The sequence below is a fragment of the Gavialis gangeticus genome, unplaced genomic scaffold, assembly GCF_001723915.1.
Source record: "Gavialis gangeticus isolate Ggan-Ray unplaced genomic scaffold, GavGan_comp1, whole genome shotgun sequence".
NCBI lineage: Eukaryota > Metazoa > Chordata > Crocodylia > Gavialidae > Gavialis > Gavialis gangeticus.
In genome coordinates, this window is record NW_017729017.1 from 6,681,249 (window position 1) to 6,694,114 (window position 12,866).

At 47.1% G+C, this 12,866-nt stretch overlaps 1 protein-coding gene across 3 annotated transcripts in view; it reads right to left on the minus strand.

Annotated features, from left to right (window-relative positions):
• The window catches only part of SAMHD1 (SAM and HD domain containing deoxynucleoside triphosphate triphosphohydrolase 1), a 134,310-nt gene that overhangs the window by 79,927 nt on the left and 41,517 nt on the right, over positions 1-12,866 (minus strand). Inside the window, exons 1-3 of one of the 3 annotated variants that reach the window (XM_019513084.1) lie at positions 9,783-9,787; positions 4,992-4,997; positions 4,697-4,703 (exon numbers count right to left, since the gene is read on the minus strand). The exons of the other annotated variants lie outside the window; for them this stretch is intronic. The gene's annotated coding sequence lies outside the window, so the exon portion shown is untranslated. Of the gene's footprint in view, positions 1-4,696; positions 4,704-4,991; positions 4,998-9,782; positions 9,788-12,866 lie in introns of those variants that run through there. 3 annotated transcript variants of the gene reach the window in all.

Sequence of the window (12,866 nt, forward strand, 5' to 3'; positions counted from 1 at the left end):
ATCATTTAACCTTTCACATCCCTAACCATAAGCTGTTGGCAATTATTAAATGATCATGAGTCTTTGATGGAGTTACATATCTCTTTAATTTCCATTTTGTGATGCATCTCAACTTCAGTAATGTGACTAGAAATTACTAAGCTCACAACAGCACTTCTGCTGGAATCCCCTCCTCCCACCTTGAACATACCCATCCCATCTGTCTTGTCATGTGGGTCCCATGCTGGTCTCCATAGAGACCAGGCCCACCCATTCTGTCTGGCACCACCAGTGCTGGGTGCGAGGCAGATGGGCCAGAGCATCTGAGCAGTGGGGCTAGGTCTGGCAGCAGCAAGGGCAGAGACTGGAAGCTACAGCTGGAAGGAGATGATGCCATGGATACTGTTGGGAAGTGAATCCAGCCAACAACCCTCCCCCCCCACCCCCACTGCATGACCAGGGGCAGCAGGGCCAGCTACTCATGCCATGGCTTGGGCTCTCCCTGTGCCTGGGGCAGGCAGGGCTGAGCAACTTGCCACAGGTCAGATAAAATCCCTTGGTGGGCCAGATTTTGCCCGCCCCTGGTCTAGTTTCTCCCTAACTTTCCACTACACAGCAATACAAGAGGATGAGTGGGGATTGGAAAGGTGAACTGGTGCCAGGTTTTCTTGATTATAAGTGTGTGGTGCAGACTCTGCAGTCTGTGGAAGTGCCCTTAACCTAGAGGTGGGCAATTGTTTTGGCTGGAGGGTCACTTAACGAGTTTTGGTGAGCTGTTGAGGTCTACAAGGGTAGCCCCGCCCCTTGACAGGTGACCTACCCCCTGATCAGTATCCTGAGACAGGAAGTCCCACCCCTACCCCCGACCTTTGCCACCAGAAGTCTCTGGTGCAAGGGGGGGGAAAGCTTGACCTGTAAACAGACAGTGGCCACTCTTATTTATTTTGCATTCCTTTATTAATGCTAATGCAATATGGACACTGCTGGTGATAGACACTTGCCAAGGTAACAGAGCTTAGTTAGCCCATGTCAGCCCCAGACCCTTCTGTTTTTCTTTTCTGATTTGGAACTTTTCTTCCATTACATAAAGGCAGGCACCTAGAAGACCAGGTGACTACCCTGATCACAGCACAGAAACACCTGAGTGGAAATGGGTGGGATGTAGGGGAGGCAGAGCCCCACAGAAAATGACCAGACACTGAAACCTGCACCCTTTTCAACGAACCGCACTACAGTTAAACAAAAAGGCTACAAAGAGGGAGTACTAAACATCAAGTTGTGGCAAGAGGGATAAAAAACCAAGAGGATGAAAATACCCTGGTGCAGCCCTTTAGCCCAGGCCCCACAACAAGTGGAGCACAGGCCAAAAAGTTTAACGACTTGCCCCAGTGCAGTCCTAACCCACTGGCCAGAAATTATAGAGGGCACACGTGTCAGCACAGCCCAGCCTAGTACACCTAGGAAACAATATTCCAGTTGCTGCAAGAGTTGATCCAGGCTCAGGTGAGTGATATGGATGCCCACGGCACCTTATTTTCACGTCAGCAAGACCTGGCAGAGGTTAGCAGAAATGTAGGCTATAAGTACCCAGAGTCACAGGAAGCCCTGAATGACAAAAATGACTAAGGAGGATAACCCTGAGGCATACCTCAAATCCCCTGACTGCACTGCCACAGCAGCAGGATGAGATACCAGCACAGGCTACCTACCTGGGCCCCCTGCTGACAGGCTGAGCCCAGGCCACGTATCAGGCCCTGTCACAGACAGATGCGTTGGATTATGGGAACGTTAAAGAAGCCATACGATATAGTCTCAAAGGTATATCATTAGTAATTACCAATCATTAGTATCTCCGGTTCTGGATGCTAGCCCAGATGGTCAAAGATACTGTAGTGAAATGGCTCAAGCCTGAAAAAATTCCACCCAATTGGATGCTCGATATGGTGGTGCTCAAAGCAGGTCATTTGGGATCTCAAAGATCAAACCCAAAGGTGGATGAAATAGCATCAACTGCACATCCTAGATAAGGCAGTAAAATTGGCCACGCTTTTGCAGAGGCTGAAGAGGCGGCACCTGGAGAACATGCTTCAAGGACAGAGACCTGATCTAATGCTCCAGCAGGACATAGAGAGTTCAAAGATAGTAAGCACAGGGCAACATACCAAGAACAGAGATGCATCTGATGCAAACCGTCAGGGCACCCTACATGGAAGTGTCCAGGGGGCTTCCTGGATCACAACCTAGGGTGTGATCCATCCTGCAAAATGCTTGTAGTGGAACCCACTAATAACGAACCAGAGCAGAGGGACTGCAGCTTCAGGCATGCATGCCTCAAACAAATACACCCACGGCCAACTGTAGACATGCATGTGGGTGGACATACTATTACCATGATAGTAGACAGCGGGTGTGCTCAGTCCATGAAATTCACGCTGGCACCCTACCATCCCAGTTGGGAACTCCTGCATACAAGACTATCATGCATACAGACAACGAAAAACAACGATCTACAAACAGAAGAGGCTATGGGTCATGGTGGTGCGCAGACATAAGAAATGCCCATTGGGATCTCTAACAACCTCCTGTACCCAATGATACTTGGGCAGGATTGGCTGCATTTCCAAGAAATATTAAGAAACACCCTGAAACAGGTAGAAGCAACCAGCTGCATAACGGCACTGATGAGCCATCAGATGGAAGGACTACTGTGGGAAGTAGCCTCTGAAGAAGAGGGGGGACCTGGAAATGCCACAAATAGATATTGAAGAGATGACAGAGTCTAGCTCATTCTGGGAAGATCAGATGGATGAGTCACCCTTTGTCATGTCTACAGTGAAGGCCTGGTCCAGTGTAACAAGGACCTACTGCAACCAGAGAAGGCAACTCAGATTTCTCCCTCAATTCGAGGGAAGAAGTGATTAGAGGTGTACCAATATATTGGTTCCCTATTGGATCGGCACTGATTAAAAGAGAAATCACATTATCAGCTATCAGATTTTTTTGGCTGTTGTAGCCAATAATGCTTACCAATAATTATGCCTTCTAGCCAGGGCCCTGGACATCTGGGTTCCCTTTACCCCACGAGGCTGGGGCCCCAGATACCTGGGTTTCCTTGGGAAATGAGTTTCCCTTTGAGGCAGGCAGCATTGTAGCTTGCAAGGGGTCCTGCGTGGGGCTCCCAGGAGCAGAACACAGTGGGCCCAGGTGCATGGCTACACATATGCACGTAGCCAGGAATACAGCATGGAAAACAGCTCCCTGCCTGTAAAGTTATGGAGGAGAAAGGGTGTAGGGGAGGAGAAGGGGCATGGGGGGCAGTTTGAGGCTCCCACAGTGAGGGAGGGAGTAGGGCAGGGGCTGGGGGCACTGCCCAGCCAGGTGGTGCATGGGATCTGGGGCCAGGGCAAGGAGCAGGACTCAGCCACAGGCAGCTTGTCCAGGGGGTGTAGGAGAAGGAGGGGTGGCTCCCTGCTGCTGCGTGCACCTGCAGAAGGCATGGGGGCATGTGCCCCCACATTTGTGTGCAGGACAGATGTGGGCTGCTTGCTGTCAGCTCTCCACTCTGTTGCCTTTCCCCTGGAAACCGCATCTGGCCACATGCCTCCTGCCTGCCCAATAGCAATGGGGGTGGCAAGTTGTGCCTCCCACTACTGGGGAGGCAGGGGACACACAGCTGGTGTGGGGCTCCTGGGACAAAGGCACAGGGCAGAGAGCCCTGAGCCCACAGCAGGCAGCCTGCATACACTCCCCTCATCCCACTCAGCTCTGCTCCAGCCATGGGGGGGGAAGCAGGGAGGGGAGATGGTCATGTATCACCCTACCCTGAGCCCAACCTGGTCCTGCCTTTCCAGGGTCTGGATCCATTCAGCTTCCCCTGAGGGGCATAGAGGGATGCCCTGTCCTTGGCAGTGGCAGCACCAGTAGGGGAAGGGACGCTTTCCCCTGCTGGAGTCCAGCTTCTGGGACCTGGGCCCAGCTGCAGGGGAGGAGTGGCCCAGTTTCTCCAGGCCTGGAATAGTCCTGTGGCCCTGTCCTAGCCAGAGGGAAGAGAGCAGGAAGCATGGCCCAGAGACCACCCAGCCCTGGGCAGCCAGGAAGGCTCACACTTTCCCCCTCAGCCCTGCTGGGCAGACTCAAAAAGTGCTGCCCCTTGGCACTTTTATATGTGCTCTAGGTGGAGGGGAGGGGGGGTGGTAGCTCTTTAATTACAGTGGCTGAGAGCCACTCTAATTAAAAGTCTCGTAGTGTTTCATGTATCCGTGTCCCTGCACTTAAAAATGGTGGCAGGGGTGCTTGAACTAAAGGTCATCGAATGAGTTTTAGTTCACCCCCCCCTGCCACCATTTTTAAGCTCCAGGGCACTGATACATGTGACGCAGGAGACCTGGCCGGTCTGTCAAAAGGTCTCAGTAGAGAAGCTTCTGCTAGCTCCCTTGGTAATAATGCCCATCAATGGGAAGCCCAGTAAGCTGTGGCAGGCAGAACATAAAAACAAGGTGTGAAAAACACCCATTGAGAAAACAGCACCTGGGCCCCACCCCAGTGCACCCCTTTAGCTCAAGTCCCGCTATACTTTCTTGGTACCTTTTCTAATTCCACTACATCCTCTTTGATATGTGGAGACCAGAACTGCACAGTATTAAAAATATGGACACACCATGGATTCCTACAGTGCCATAATATTCTGTTGTGTTTTTAATTCCCTGTTTAATGGCACCCAATTCATTATTGATTTTTTTTTTGTTTTTGGTATTATTAAGCCAATGTTTTTAGAGAACAATGACTAGAAGATAATAGCTAGTCCAGAGCCTAGCATTGTGTATATATAGCTGAGATTATCTGTCACACTGCGTATTACCCTGTACCGGTGAACAATTATGTTTATCTGCCACTTTTTGCATGCACAATTTTGTGAGAGATTTCTGCACCTCCTCGCCATCAGCTTGGGATTTGACTTCCTAGAACAATTTAAAATCATCTGCAAATGGAAACTTTACTGCACACTGCCTTTTCCAGGTCTTTTATTAAAATGATGAACAAAACCAGGCTCAACAGAAATGACCATTTAGCCCTACCTTGTTCTCCATCTTTTAACAAGTTTTCAATCCACAAAAGGACTTTCCCTCTAATCCCAAGGCAACTCGGGTTTCTTAACAGCCTCTGGCAAGTGACCTAGTCAAAAGCTTTTTGACAATACAAGTACATGATATCAGCTGGATGCCCCTTGTTCACATGCTTGTTAAAAACTAAAAAGAATTCCAGCAGATTGCTGAGATGGGATTTCCCTTTACAAAAACCATGCTAACTCTCCCCCAGCCTATCATATTTATGTGACTGCCAATTTTATTCTTTACTAGCCAACTGCCTATCAGGAAGGACCGGGGGGAGAGGGCTAGAACCACACCACGTCACCGCTGCCACTTCCCAGGAGTGTGTGTGTGGGGGGAAGCTTGCCCTGCTATCCCCCACGGGCAGCACCGCATGCCGCCACCACCTCTAGGGAGCAGGGCCAGGAGGGGAGGGCGGGGGGGCAAGGCCAGCTCTGTCCCCTCCAGCCCCACCATTGTGGCAGCACTCTGCCATCACCACCTCTGGTCTAGAATGCTCCTGTAGCACTCTGATTGGTTGTTTCAGTCAGCATTCTGATCGGTTGTCTCAGCAGCCAATCAGATTGTGAATAAAGCATTACAGACAGATGGACAGACAGACTAAGGCTTCTGTTATATTAGAATTATAGATCTTATGGTAGCGTTAAGATGATGTTACAGCTGTGAAGGTCGAGGAATTACGTGAGGGATCTTTTGGGGGTGATATCTTCTATTGGATCAACTGCAATGTTGGGACAGAGACAGACAAGCTTTATAGGTTTTACTAATTTGCCAGCCTCAATCATCTATACTGTGAAAGATCACCTCTGGGTGTTATGTAAACAACCAACTAGTCTTCTGGCACAGAAGTCATTTGTAACAACAGATTACATACTATTGCCAACAGTTCTGTAATTTCACACTGGCGTTTCTTTAGAACTCTCAGAAAAATATCATCTGGTTCTGGTGACTTATTAATGTTTACTGCATCAATTTGTTCTAAAACCTTGTCTAGTGCCACTTCAATTTGATCAGCTGGCTAGGAAGAAACGATCCATTGTGGGAATCTCGACAATGTCCTCTGCAGGAAGAATACTTTTTTGTATAAAAAGAATTCATTTAGCTTCTCTGCTATGGTCTCATCATCCCTGTGCACACTTTTTTGCACCCTGATTATATAACGGTCCCAACAATTCTCTGGCTGGCTTCCTGCTTGATATATTTGACAAAATATTATTAACTTTAATGTTATTTCCAAGATACTCTTCCTGGTACCTAGCTAGCCCTGTGCAGACCAGCAGGGCGGGCTGGGCCAAGCAGAAAGCCCAGCCTACTGGAAACAGGAGAAGGACTATGCCCTGCCCAAGGACTTGTCCCTACCCACCTCTGCCTGCTCTCCACAGCACGTGATAGGAGGCAGACTGTGTAAGGGGATAAGAAATCTATAGCTGTCTTTGAGACAGTCTAGTTATAGGGATGATAAGATTAATACCTTAATGGCCCAAAACAATGAAGTGCCAACCACCAATTAACTAAGTACCTGTCAACTGGCAATGTATTCATAGAAAAACACCAATGAATGTTACCCAGAATTTTACAGAGATCTCAATTTTTCCCCAAAGGCCCGAGTTTAATTGCCCCCCTTACAGCAAAAGTCTGTAACCCCTCTATTGGGAAACCCCTACCCCACAACCCAAAGAGAGATCCCAAGGTGGTATGCCCCCCCATCCTGCTTCCCACAACCCAAATCATGGTTGCCCATATCCTTAAGGTAGCAGAACAGGAACCCACACTTCCATGGACAGATTCATCATATGCAGGGCAGTATGGGGGGTAAAGACAATGAACTATCAAGCACAATGAAAAGCAAGAGCTGAGAGGTGGGAAGAGGTGGCTTACCAGGGGGTTGGATGGCTATCTGTTTTGCCTGTATTTTAGGTAGCTGGACCCTAGAAGGTAAACCTGTTTTTCTGGGGGCCTGGGCCCTAGGAGGAAAATGCTGTTGACAATGATAGGTAGTGGTGGTGAAATGAGAGATGGCAGGGATGGAAGGGAAGCAAGCACCAGGAACATGGCCCTACTGTATGAGCATTTGTAGTCATCTGGCCAGGTGCCCTGGGTACTGGAAATTAGCTAATGTGGTCCCCACTTTTAAGAAAGGGAGGAAGGAGGACCCAAGCAACTATAGGCCCATAAGCTTCACCTCGGTCCTCGGGAAGATCTTGGAGAAAATCACCAAGGAGCACATCTGCGGGTGGCCAGCAGGGGAGATCACGCTCAAGGGCAACCAGCATGGGTTCATCAAAGGCAGGTCCTGCCTGACCAACCTGATTGCCTTTTATGACCAGGTAACTAAAGCCTTGGATGAGGGTGTCGCCATGGGCATAGTCTTTCTAGACTTTAAGAAGGCCTTTGACACGGTCTCTCACCCCATTCTCATTAATAAATTAAGTGACTGTGGCACTGATGCTTACACAGTTGGATGGGTAAAAAACTGGCTGATAGGGCACACCCAGAGAGTAGTGGTGGACGGGTCGTACTCAACCTGGCAAGATGTGGGCGTGGGGTCCCCCAGGGCTCAGTCCTCGGGCCACACTGTTTAACAACTTCATCAGCGACTTGGACAAGGGGGTTGAAAGCACGTTGTCCAAGTTTGCTGATGACACTAAGATGTGGGGCGAGGTGGGCACACGTGAAGGGAGAGAAAGGCTGCAACTGGATTTAGACAGACTACAGAAGTGGGCAGATAAGAACAGGATGGGTTCAAAGTAGATAAATGCAGGGTGCTGCACCTTGGGAGAAGGAATCCACAGCATACATACAGGCTGGGGAGTTCCCCTCTTGAAAGCACAGAGGTGGAATGGGATCTTGGAATCATTACTCACTCCAGAATGAACATAAGCCACCAATGCCAGACCACAGCCAGCAAGGCCAGCCATACCTTGTCATGCACCCAAAGATGCATCTCAAGCCAGTCCAGAGAGGTGATACTCCTCCTCTATGTGACACCGGTTAGGCCACAATTGGAGTACTGCGTCCAGTACTGGGCGCTGCACTTTAAAAGGGATGTGGCCAGCCTGGAGAGAGTTCAGCGGAGGGCCACCCATTTGGTGAGAGGGAAGCAGGATAGGCCCTAGAATGAAAACGCCCAAATCAGAATGCGGAACAAGCCTATGGTACAGTACAGCTCAAGTTATTTAAAATATGAATTGAACGCAATACATAATTTGTTTTGATCACTGTATAAAAGGCAAATCAGAAATTATGGAAACTCTGTATTAGCCTAGATGAGCCTATGTTACATGCATAAATACCTTGTTTGTCAAGTCACAAATGTATTAGGGCCAAGCCTTGTAGACAATCAACCTGTCTAAGCCTTTGCAAACCAAACCAAATTTGTGGTCTTTCTTTAGAATAGAACTCGTGTTGGGATTGTCTAGCCAAAGGTGTCAAGCAGAAAATTTTCCAGTGCTTTATTTTTCCATGGGAAATTTTCCATTTCTAAAAAGTCATTGTTTCATAAAATTCATCAATAACAATGAATGGGTGCCAAGACAATAGTAGGCAAGCTTGGCAGTTTCGAAATTGTAATCCATGTTTTTCAGGTGGTTATTCCTAAACAGTGTGAGAGAGAATACATATGTTTCATTGATTTGTACACAGGAGGGTAAATACACTCACATAATAATCCAAACCAAAAATCAAATTATGAATTCACCTAACTGGCTGTGAGGTAAAATCAAAATGAAAGCTAAAATTCTTATTTCATCTCAGACTGCAAGTGAAAGCAAAACCAAAACTAAAACTGTGATTAATTTTTGTTTCACTTTTAATTCAGCAAACACACAGAGCAGTGTCTCATTTCTTTTCTTGAACTGGGGAAGTTGAAAGTGTTTGCATAAGATCTGTTAGTTCTTTTGGCTTGAAGTAGTCAGAATAATGCCTAATCAGAAAAAAAAAACTCATGTGTGGCTTCATAGTGAAGTTCAAGCCGCTGAAGGAAGGAAGAAAGTTGGTAGATGTAAATATTGCAGACAGAAGTATGCTAACAATGCAGCAAGAATGAAAAACATTTAATAACACGTAGAAACGGTCCTGAAAGACTACAAGCCATATACAGAAAGCTAATACTCCAAAGTGGTAGAACAACAGCATCTACTTCAGGAATCCCATGCAAGTAAACAAATTAATATGTTAAACAACACACAGTAGATCAGCATCAGTTTGTTTTAAAACATTCTAATTTTGAGAGCTGTTGATGCAACTCTGGACTATTATTTATTTATTTAAAATATTTGTATCCTCCTTTTCTGCTTACACTAAGCACCCAAAGTGGCTTAGGCTTAACAATATATATATTTTTTAAATTACATAATACTGTAGATAGTTAATCATTTCAACCCAGCAGAGCGAGCTTAGTCCTCTGGCCGATGACAGAGGCCAGGCTATACTTCCCTTTGGTTCTGCAGTCTCAGGGCAACTGAGCAGCAAGTTGAGCAGCAGTGTTCTTTCTGGCAGGGAGGGGGGAAGCAGGCTCCCTGCCATGTCTTCTCCTTCTGATGGATAAGGCCAGACTAGAATAGGCTAAAATAAAAATCTTTTCCCTCTTTTGTTGCAGGAACTTGGTAGGCTCAAGTGAAATAGCAGATTTGCAAAAAATGGAAAATGAAAATGTTGAGCTGCCAAGTCTGGGGGAAGCAGCAGCAGAATCCTCACTTTCAAGATCACTGTTACCAGCTATGCGATCCACCATGAGTAGCTATTCAAGACAGTCAAGCTTTTTATCAAGCTCTGTGGATAAAATGTCAAAAGATCATCAAGAAAAAGCAGATGAGACATTAGCTTGAGCTATATTTGCAAGTGGCACACCTCTTTTCATAACTGAAAATCAATACTGGAAGAAACATTAGAAACTAATTCGCCCATCATATAAGTTACCGTCACGTTATCGCTTATCACATTCTCTCTTAGAGAGTATGACAGAGTTCAAACAATGGTTATTCAAAGCATTGGTCAAGCAGAATCACTGACTGATGTCAAATGGATGGACCGATATACAAGGAAATCTTTTATTGAACATTATGTCAGCAACACCTGAACCAATATTCCAGAAAGCAATTGCTACCAAATCTTCCTGTCATATAGGTGAATACATAGCCAAATTACTGAGTGAAGAGACTGAAAGTGTAGGTCCCTCCAGGGTACAAGCCCATGTAACTGATAATGTGAGTAGCATGAAAGCTGCGTGGCAAATATTAAAGACAAAGTATCCTCATTTAATAGTATTTGGCTGTCTTGTTCATGGATTGAATCTTCTGGCAAAGGACATAGTAAGTGTAAATACAGTGAAGACAATACTGGCAAACTGCAAAGCAATTGTGAAGGTATTCAACAATCATCATGTTGCTAATCAGAATTTGAAGAAACTACCGAAAGAGAAGCAGGGGAAGAAAAGTGCACTTTTACGGCCAGGAGAAACTAGATGGGGCTCAGCTACAAAGTGTTTACAAAGTTTGCTGCGCACAAAGAACTGTTTGCAGTGTGCTTCAATAGATGACAGTATCCCAGATTATTCCTGTGAACATTCATAAGCATATTTTTGATAACAATGGGTTCGAGTTCAAGGAGCATTTGATTTGCTACTACCAGTTTCAGAAACTTGAAGGAGACATGCCAAGCCTTTCAAATATTCCAGAGATATTCCAACAATTGAATGAAAATCTAACTGAGCTTTTGCCTTCTTCACCGTTATCCAAAAAGGAAGAAGCAGTAGTAAAACAAATCTACCAGTCTACTACAGACCTCCCACCCAAAGCCAAGAGCTTGACCAGGAGTTTGCCTGGAAACTGGCTGAGGCCGCATGCTCCAGGACCATGGTTGTCATGGGTGACTTCAACTACCCAGACACCTCGTGGGAGGATCACTCAGGAAAATCCAAGCACTCAGAAAGCTTCCTACCATGCGTGGATGACCTCTACCTGACCCAAGTCTATGGGCCAATGAGAGGTAAAGTGCTGATCAACCTGGTACCGGCAACTGGGGATGACCTAAACCAGTGACCTAGGGAAGCTGGATGACAGCGACCACGAGCTGATCACCTTCACCATCTGCCGTAAAGCTAGCAAGTCAGTCAGCAACACTGAAGTCCTTGACTTCAGAAAAGCTGATTTTGACAAGCTCAGAAGTCTCATCAGTGAGGCCCTAAGGGACCACGACCCCAAGGGGAGGGGAGTTCAGGAAGAGTGGTTGCTCCTCAAGGGAGCGATCCTCAATGCACAAGCAAATTCTATTCCATTTCAGAGGAAAGCCAGCAGTAGGGCACAGCAGTCCCCCTGGCTCTCCAGGGACCTAGCAGACCTCCTGAAGCTAAAAAGAAAAGCCTATGAAGGATGAAGGACGGGATTCACCTCCAAGGAGGAATAGTCAGCACTGGTCCAGTCCTGCAGGGAGCAAACCAAGGCTGCAACTGAACTCCAACTAGCTTCAAGCATCAAGGACAACAATAAAAAGTCCTTTTTCAGATATGTGGTGAGCCAGAGGAAAAGCAAGGGCAACACTGGACCCCTGCTAAACCAGATGGGACATCTGACAACTGACGCCCAGGAAAAAGCCAACCTATTAAATGGGTACTTTGCGTCGGTCTTTCATCAGTCCCACAGGACGCCCATGCCCACTACAGGACAGGGAGGTCTGGGTGAGGATGATTCCCTGTCTTCCATCAATGCTGACCTCATAAAGGAACACCTTGAGAGGTTGGATACCTTCAAGTCAGCTGGCCCTGACAATCTACACCCCAGGATACTCAAGAAGCTGGCGAGCATCATAGCCCAGCCTCCGGCACGGATCTTTGAAAACTCCTGGTGCTCTGGTGTAGTGCCCGAAGACTGGAAGAAGGCCAATGTGGTGCCTATCTTCAAGAAAGGGAAGAAAGTGGATCTGGAAAACTACAGGCCCATCTGCCTGACCTTTATCCCGGGGAAGGTTTTAGAAAAGCTTATAAAAGAGGCCATCCTTAATGGACTGGCCAACACCAACATCCTGAGAGAGAGCCAGCACGGGTTTGTTGTGGGTAGGTCTTGCTTGACCAATCTCATGTCCTTTTATGACCAGGTGACCTAACACCTGGACGAGGGAAAAGAGATTGATGTCATATATCTTGACTTCAAAAAAGCCTTCAATCTGGTAACCCACGATCACCTCTTGGCAAAATTGGCCAACTGTGGCCTTGGGTCCACCACAATCCGCTGGCTGGGAAACTGGCTCTGTGGTTGGACCCAGAGGGTAGTAACTGACAGAAGTTAATCTTCATGGTGCCCTGTGACCAGTGGGGTCCCCAAGGCTCTGTCCTTGGGCCCATATTGTTCAACATCTTCATTAATGATTTGGACACTGGAGTCAGAAGCAGACTGGCCAAGTTGTCTGATGACACCAAATGCTGGGGCAAAGCATCCACACCCAAAGACAGAAGGGCAATCCAGGCTGACCTGGACAGGCTCAGCAAATGGGCAGACGAGAACGTGATGGTGTTTAACACCAAAAAAATGCAAGGTTCTCCACCTTGGGAGGAAAAACCTGCAGCATCCTTATAGGCTAGGCAGTGCTACGCTGGCTAACACTATGGAAGAAAGAGACTTGGGGATCATCATTGACCACAAGATGAACGTGAACCTGCAATGCGATGCTGCGGCTAGCAGAGTGACCAAAATGCTGGCTTGTATACGTAGATGCTTCTCAAGCAAATCCCTGGACGTCATTTTCTCCTTGTACTTGGCCTTGGTGAGGCTGCAGCTGGAGTACTGC